Source organism: Triticum urartu, unplaced genomic scaffold, assembly GCF_003073215.2.
Source record: "Triticum urartu cultivar G1812 unplaced genomic scaffold, Tu2.1 TuUngrouped_contig_8775, whole genome shotgun sequence".
NCBI classification, from domain to species: Eukaryota; Viridiplantae; Streptophyta; class Magnoliopsida; order Poales; family Poaceae; genus Triticum; species Triticum urartu.
Genome location: NW_024119758.1, coordinates 1 through 8,776, shown reverse-complemented (window position 1 = coordinate 8,776; position 8,776 = coordinate 1). Strand labels below are relative to the sequence as shown.

The 8,776-nt window shown below is 47.0% G+C and overlaps 1 pseudogene; it reads left to right on the top strand.

The window, feature by feature from the left end:
• Positions 1-312: 312 nt before the first annotated feature.
• Positions 313-3,211, top strand: LOC125532008 (annotated as a pseudogene).
• The last annotated feature ends 5,565 nt before the right edge of the window (positions 3,212-8,776 follow it).

Below are 8,776 nucleotides of genomic sequence, written 5' to 3'. Positions count from 1 at the left end.
AGTCTCCACAGCGCCACGCCGCCGAGATCCGCCACCATCAATGTGTAAGATGAAGCACCGCTCCACCAAAGTCGCCGTCCTCTAGTCCCTTGAGCCCGTGTGCACCTCCAAGAATGACGCCCCCAGGGGGAAACGACACCAGAGAGCCGCCGTCATCCGGTCTACTGATCTAGGATTTCCCCCGGATGTAGCAGAGAGTGGCCTTGAACTTCTCCACGACGATTCCTTCAGGAAGGGAACGACGCAGACAGCATCGCCATCGCCGGCCTTGGCAATAGCCAATAGCAGGTTTTCACCTGGATCTGATCGAAGACCTCCATTCCTCGTGCACGGGTCGCCGTCATCCTTGCCGGGATCTGGATGATCCCGAATCACCACAACAAACTGACCTCCTCCGAAAAGCGAACTACGGTGAAGATATCATCATCGGGGTGATCGATTCAGGTTTGTAATCAAATTTCTAGTTTAAATCCAGAAGTTGTTGAAACCCAAGTCAGACATTAGAAATGGACATCGGTTGACTCCGTGCTTGTTTTTGTTGCAGGCATATGGCCTGAATCACGAAGCTTTGATGACAACGGATACGGCCCTGTGCAGGCACGGTGGAAAGGCATATGCCAGACCGGAACAGCGTTCAATGCAACGAGTTGCAATAGAAAGATCATCGGCGCACGGTGGTACTCCGAGGGAATTAATGCCATGCACCTCAAGGGTGAGTACATGTCACCTCGGGATTTCAGCGGCCATGGCACTCATGTTGCCTCGACGATTGCCGGAGGAGAAGTGCAGGGTGTGAGCTATGCCGGCCTAGCCACCGGCATGGCACGTGGCGGGGCACCACGTGCACGGCTAGCAATTTACAAGGTGTTATGGGGCCCGAACACAGTAGCCAGTGACGCGAGCATCCTTGCAGCCATTGACGATGCCATACATGATGGTGTAGATGTCTTATCGCTCTCACTGGGAAGGGGTGCCGGTCATGAGTTCCTTGGGACACTTCATGCTGTCTTGAGAGGGATCTCAGTTATCTTCTCTGCCGGGAATGATGGCCCAGCACCACAAACGGTGACGAATGTCGTGCCATGGGTCACGACAGTGGCCGCTAACACGATGGACCGGGCCTTCCCAACCTTCATATCTCTCGGAAACAAAGAAAAGCTTGTGGTATGTACGTTTCTTCAAGTACTTGTTTTGATATTTCCTTTTTTAAAAAATATATAGGAAAATGCACCCAAATACGTCCACTCTCAAGGAATAGAAACATCCTAGCTAGATAAAAGTCGATAATTTACATCATTACATATGCTAGGTACAAGTTAACTAACAAACTGTTTTTAGTTGAAAGAAGACAACTGACTTACCATAATCGTATAGGTTTTACTCTTTTTTGGCGGGAAGTCGTATGATACGTCAAGTGTCAAATTAGCGTGCGCCGAAACATAATCGTATAGGCGTTCATTTAACTTTCTTGAAAAAGAAAAACTTACTCTCTCATTTGTATTTGATCTTAAACGCAGGGACAATCTCTTTACTACAACTCTACTCTGAACAGCGACGACTTTAAGGAGCTTGTTCATGCAGGAAGGTAGCGACATAACACACTCAATTGACAAGTTAGATTGTTATTAGTTCCACAGTTTATCAAACCATATTCAATTTAAAACTTTTGCGCAGCTGCATGGAGGAGTAGTTAGCATCAAGCAATGTGACCGGCAAGATCGTGTTGTGCTATGCACCGAGGGAGGCTCCGAGCATGTTGCCTTGGGTAGAGCTACCCCGCACCATCAACCGTACCGTGAGTGCCGGAGCCAAGGGCCTCATCTTCGCGTAGTACAACATGAATAGCTTGGACTCCCTGATGGCGTGCAAGGCCGGCATGCCATGCGTTGTGGTAGACTACGAAATCGCACAGAAAATTGCATCTTACTGGAAGAACACAGAGTAAGAAGTCGCGTTGTCTGGAACAGGGTCAATCTTCATATATTTTCTTTCTCCAATAACTAATTTGTGAATGTTTTTTGTCATGATAGGAATCCCATTGTGAAGGTATCACCTACCATGACTGTTGTCGGAGACGGGGTGCTATCGCCGAGGGTTGCTTCATTCTCCTCCAGAGGTCCGAGCCCCCTATATCCAGGCATACTCAAGGTACTCCCACTGTGAAATTTATAACTCAAAGACAAAATAATTGCACTTGCGGTCCCCCCTTTTTTGCACAAATACTTGTGGTGCTTTTTAACTAACTTCTGTGACCGTCTTCGGATTTAAGACTTTTATCTCTGTGGATGTTTTGACAGCCCGACATAACTGCGCCGGGTGTTAGCATCTTAGCAGCTGTTCGTGGCTCCTATGTGTTATTTTCTGGTACATCCATGGCATGTCCACATGTCTCTGCGGTGACCACACTGCTTAAGTCGATTCACCCTGATTGGTCACCTGCTATGATCAAGTCTGCAATTGTCACCACAGGTATGCACAATGTTTATATGCAAAGTTCTTCTAGCTAGTTTATCTTATATTACTAACTTGTTTCTTTGTGATGATTCTAGCGTCAGTGACCGATGGTTTTGGTGCGCCGATCGAAGCAGAGACGGTCCCGAGGAAGGTGGCTGATCCTTTCGACTTTGGTGGTGGCCACATAAACCCAGACAGAGCTAGTGACCCTGGCTTGGTTTACAACGTGGATGCAAGAGAGTACAACAAGTTTTTTAACTGCACCATAGGATTGTTACATGGTTGCGAATCCTACCAACTCAATCTCAATCTCCCGTCGATCGCTATTCCGGACCTCAAGGACCATGTCACGGTTCAACGCACTATCACAAATGTGGGGGCGGTCGGAACAACTTATCATGCGGTGCTTGAAGCTCCAGCAGGGGTGGTCATGTCCGTGGAGCCATCAATGGTCACATTCGCCAAAGGTAGTAGCACAAGCATGACATTTAGGGTGTCGTTTACTACAAGGCGGAGAGTGCAAGGCGGGTTTACCTTTGGGAGCTTGACATGGTCAGATGGAAATACCCACTCAGTTAGGATTGCTGTCGCAGTAAGAACTGTGATACAAGACTTTGTTGCGGATACATCTTAAATATATCAAATCAATAGTGTGCAATTGTTCATGCATTCATGTACTTACCATACAAAAATATAGGAAATACTGAAATCATTTTCTTCCAATATTATTAAATACATGGTAGTTCTTCATGATTAATGAGATGTGTTGATCCTTGACTGTACTAGCAAAACATTGTGTGGCTTGACCACGTGTCCAAAGAGAGCACATACTTCAGGAAATTTTAACAGGAAATATGTACTTGCACGTCTCTCCTTAGATGGCAGGGTATTCCGTCAACCCCTTATGTCACAGTACATTTTGTCTATGAAAAAAAGCAATGACAACGACGTGAATCGCAATGAAGTTAGACATGCACAATCACCGTCTATAATGTGGCACGACTTTGTAACAGAAAAATATGACACATGACATAGAAAAGGCATAAGAAGGCTAGCAGCTCTGCAAGGGATATAATGGAAAGGCATTTAGACATGACCAAAACAAGGGACAGTAGCTATTTTCCGGAAGCGGCCATTTGGTGCCCGGGCTCAGGTGAGCGAAGGCATGAACAGTACCGTGAATTGAAATAGAAAAAAGTTCTAATTTCTTTTATGGTGCAAGATGTTCCTGTGCGTGAACTCCGTTCAAAATTTTGTGAAGTTTGGATATCCGAGGAGTTCGTTGCAAAAAAGACAAATTTTGGATGTCTGGGAAACTTTTGAGAATCACATTGTTCACACTTGATTTTGTCTTTTTTGCCACGAGTTCCTCGGAGATCCAAACTTCACAAAATTGTGCATGGAGCTCACGAACAGAAGAATCTTGCACCGCACAAAAATTGGAATTTTTTTAACTCTTTTCTTCAAATCAAGGTATTGTTCATTGTGCTCACCGAGTCCGGGCTCTGGGTTGAATTATTGCTATTTTCCCTGGAATTGCCCCAAAGTAAGTTTGGAACCAACTCATGCCTCAAGGTTGTGATTTCAGCACTTGTAGAACCTCTCTCTGGTGTTCTGCCCGCAGCATGCGACGCATGTCACTACATTCCTTCCACGGTCCGGACAAGGTCGTACTATGGGGAGAGCGACAGGATCAGAAGCCTGGTTTGCGTTGGTCATTTGCAGCGGCTAGGGTTCTTGCTGGAATTAGGGATCGGGGCATGCGAATATGGGAGGTCCATAAAATATCTTTGCTGGTGTGGCTCAGTCGTGGAGTTTTATAGGAACACGAACCATCAATACATACTGGCACAAGACATCGTGGTTGTCATGCACCGAGCGAAAGTTGCTGTGCACGCGGTTCTACAATACTGCTATATGACCTTGAATACTTACTTTGGACGGACCATATACAGACGGGACAATTTCATTTCTGCCCCTAACTGGAACCCATTATTCAAATTTGCCCCTAATTTTAATGTGTGCTCAAATTTGCCCCTCTGCCGTTAATTGCCCTTATAGAAATGCATTTCTACGCTGTTACCGTCTGGTCAAACAGCTTTGATCATCTTGAAAAAATAGCAACAAAATTCAAAAAAATCTGAAATTTTGTGGGATCGAAGGTACTCAGGTTCGCAAGGTGCGTGCAAATTTTCATGTTGTTTGGACATTCTAGGAGGTCGTGGCGAAGGAAACACAGTAAATATGTACGCGTGTGAACCGTAAATTTAAAAAAATAGCAAAAAAATTAAAAAATATGAATTATTTTGGCATCCAAGATGCTTAGGTGTGGAAGGTGTGTGCAAAATTTTGTTGTGTTTGGACATTGTAGGAGCTCGTGGAGAAAAAAACAAAATTTGTCTTAGAAAAAAAAACTTAGAAAAAATACACTATTTTGGTTTTTTTTGCGAGAGCTCCTCGCATGTCATTTGATAACAATATTTTGCACACACCTTGTGCACCCGAGCATCTTGGATGCCAAAAAATTTCATATGTTTTTGAATTTTCTTGCTAGTTTTTTTGAATTTACTATTCAAAGATGTACAGATTTATTGTTTTCCTTTGCCATGAGCTCCTGGTATGTCTAAATAGTACGAAAATTTGCACGCACCTTGCGCACATGAGTAGCTTCAATCCCACAAAATTTCAGATTATTTTGATTTTTTTACAAAAAAATTTCAAGATGGTCAAAGTTGTTTGACCGGACGGTAACGGCGCAGAAGGACATTTCTATAAGGGCAACTAATGGCAGGGGGGCCTAATTTGAGCACACATTGAAATTAGGGGTAAATTTGAGTAGTGGGTTCCAGTTAGGGGCAGAAATGAAATTGTCCCTATACAGATATACTAGCGGCAATACCTCATAGGACCCATATCCGCACACGAACAGAGGTTGGCGATTTCATGATTAGACGAGCTCGTCCGCTCTCATAAAGTTGAAGCATATTTTTTGTGATATTTTACAGTATGTCATACTATCTAATGTAATGTGTAATATTAAGTTAATCCAATGGTCTTGATAATTCCTAATTAGGAGCAACTTTGTCCTTTCTAACTTTTAATTGTAACGATTCAGGCAATTAATTAAAATATGATTCATCTACACGTAGTCGTCCGCAACCTCCAGGCTCCAGCATCCCGACGCTGTCAATAATCGTAGTCGACCCAACCTGTAGGCCGCCGCCGACCACCCCCAACCTCCGCATCCCAACGCCACTTGCAGGCCGCCGCTCCCACCAAGTCTTCTATCATATTGACGTTGCCTGCAATCCTCCTAGCGCATACCCTCGTCCATGATGGTGTACGTCAGCAGGGTTGCAGGTTGCAGGTATGTATTGATTGGTATACAATCTGTACCCAGCAGCTAGCACACACTAATCCATCAGACACACTACGCTCCAGCGCCCCGCGCGCGCACACACCCATCATTAAGGCTGATCATGGTGGGGAGTAACATAGACTAGTAACATGCATATGTTACTAGTCTTTGTTACTACTTCTATAGTGGGTAGTAACATATGTGTAGTGTCATGCATCAATTTATTTATTACATCATAGACTCATTTAGCATTGGGAACCGCTATGTTACTCTATTTATCTCTCTCCTCTTTAATTAGTTGTCACATCACATGTTTTGCTTATGTGGCATGCATGTTATTACCTATGTTACTTCCACTATAAAACTAGCCACAATGAAGAGTAACATACACTAGTAACATACACGTATCCCTAGACTATGTTACTATCTTCATAGTGGGTAGTAACTTAAGTGTGGTAACATGCAAGGATTCATTTATTAGGTTATAGACTCATATTGCATTGGGACATGTGATGTTACAGTAACTAGCTAAGTTACTACAACTACCTCTCTCCTCATTAACTCATTGCCACATAAGCAAATTTGCTGAGTTGGACTCGATGTTACTGCTGAAATTACTCCCACTGTGGCTAGTCTAACTAGCCTAAGGTAGCACAAACACTCATCATTCATCCAGCACTCGTACACGAATCACCAAAACACACAGGACACCAGAGGAGAGATAAGGCGAGGGACTGAGCTACCTTCATGGGGGAAGGGGGCTTACAACGACGACGTCAGGTCGTTGGTGGCCATGGGCGCCAGTGGTGACACAGGAAAGGAAACGATCTCAGAGCAATAGCGGGAGGTGGTGTCTATGGCATGGACCTCCCTGTGTGGTGGAGAGAGGCCGCCGAGCGTCCGAGTAGACGGCCGCCGAGTGGCGTGGTGGACGGCTCCGTCGAATTGATGGGTGCGTCGGCGTGCGTCAGTGACCTCAGCGCATCCTTGGCTTGGTTGTTGTCGGGGTTCTGGAACGACACCTATGGGATCCCTTGTCGGAATCCCTTCTACGGTTGCGGGGCATGGGGCTGCGCAAAGAGCGGGTCTAGAAGATCAAATCGGTGGGATTTTTACCCAGGTTCAGGCCGCAAGCGATGCGTAAAAACCAAGTCCTGCTTTGTGTGTATTTAGTGTTCTTGAGTTCTTGAACTAGCTGCGATGCATGCCCAGTCCAAAAAGTCTGAATCCTTTCTCAGTATGCCTCGGGCCTCCTTTTATATGTCAAAGGGGTTGCCACAGTGGCACACAGGAGGTGGAAAGTATGTACAGTGTACAAGTTTATCTCCTGACATCCTAGGACAAACGCATTTAATGCGCCGCCTATGTGTCCTCTTGCTTTATCAGGGACGGCGAAGAGGCTCGTCCCGTCCGTCACCGCCTCGCTTCGCTTCGACACATGTCCAGGCTAACGAGGCATGTAGCGCCATGCTGGCTGGCTGGTTGCTCTGGTGCGGTGACATAGTCTTCACGAAGATCTGCATGCCACCACGCAGGTGCCTGCTTAGTTGGCCTAGGAGCTGCATGCTGCCACGCAAGTGTGTGCCTAGTTGGTAGGCTGGTCGCCACGTCAAAACGGGCGCGGGGTAGCGAAGCTTTGATAAGTGCGGGCCTGGATTTGGCTCCGTAGACGCCACCGGCAAGGCCCTTGCCGGGATCTCGTGGGCGTCCCTGGCAAGGATCTTGCCGGGGCGGGGTTGCGAGTGTCCCTGGCAAGGGTCTTGCCGGGGATCTTCGGTCGTCCCCGACAAGATCTTGCCGGGTGTCTTCGTCTTCTGGTTTTCATCTAGGCTCATAGGCCTTTGGTTTCCACAAAGGTCTACATATCACCACACAAGGCACTCCGAGCCTTGGTCTTGACGCTTGTCGATGGTGTCATAACTCTCAGGCTAAAGGGTGGCGGTCTTGCTGGTGTTGGGCAAGTTACGCCGGCAAGGCTCTTGCCGGGGCCATGTAGGCTGTCTCGGCAAGGGCTCTTGTGGGGGGAAGCCCATCTTGTCTCTTTGGTCTTTGTGCTTCTGGCTTGGGTGCTGCCTCGATAGCCTTGTGTCTTCGCTTCCTCTGCCTTGCCGAGCCCGGCCATAGGCGTGGCTACGACTGCCCGTGCACAAGTAAAGGGGTACAGAAGGGCCCCTACTTTTGTACACCGATAGGAGCCCCCAGGCCTGGGCCACATATAAGTGCAAGGCGTTGTTGGGACAGGCCTAGAACGGTGCGCGAGCACGCGTGGCAGAGTTTTAACCGCAGTAATTCCTTCGCCAGTTCCGCTTCCCCACGATCCGCATTGAGGATGACCGTAGCATGCTTGCGTCATCTCGTTGTGTAGTAAAGAGGTGGCCTGCATCTCATTTACTCTCCTCACCTCTCTTGACCTTGGAACCGCTGACGGTGTCCTGGACTAGGGGGTACTCACCACGTCATCTCCTGATTTATTAGATTGGGCCGATGACCCCCATGGTCGTATACTCATGGGCCAGTTCGGACAGCTGCCGCATACAAGGAAGATTCCGCAAGCCTTGGCGATCTAGACAAGGACTCCTCCCCACCGGCGTATTCGGCTAGGACTCTTGTTATCCTAGGCCTCTGGTGCATTATATAAACCGAGGCCAGGCTAGTCGATAGATCATATATATACAATCATACCATAGGCTAGCTTCTAGGGTTTAGCCTCTCTGATCTCGTGGTAGATCTACTCTTGTACTACCCATATCATCAATATCAATCAAGCAGGACGTAGGGTATTACCTCCATCAAGAGGGCTCGAAACTGGGTAAACATCGTGTCCCTTGCCTCCTGTTACCATCGATCCTAGACGCACAGTTCGGGCCCCCCTACCCGAGATCCGCCGGTTTTGACACCGACATTGGTGCTTTCATTGAGAGTTCCGCTGTGTGATCAACAAAAGGATCGATGGCTCGTCTGCAG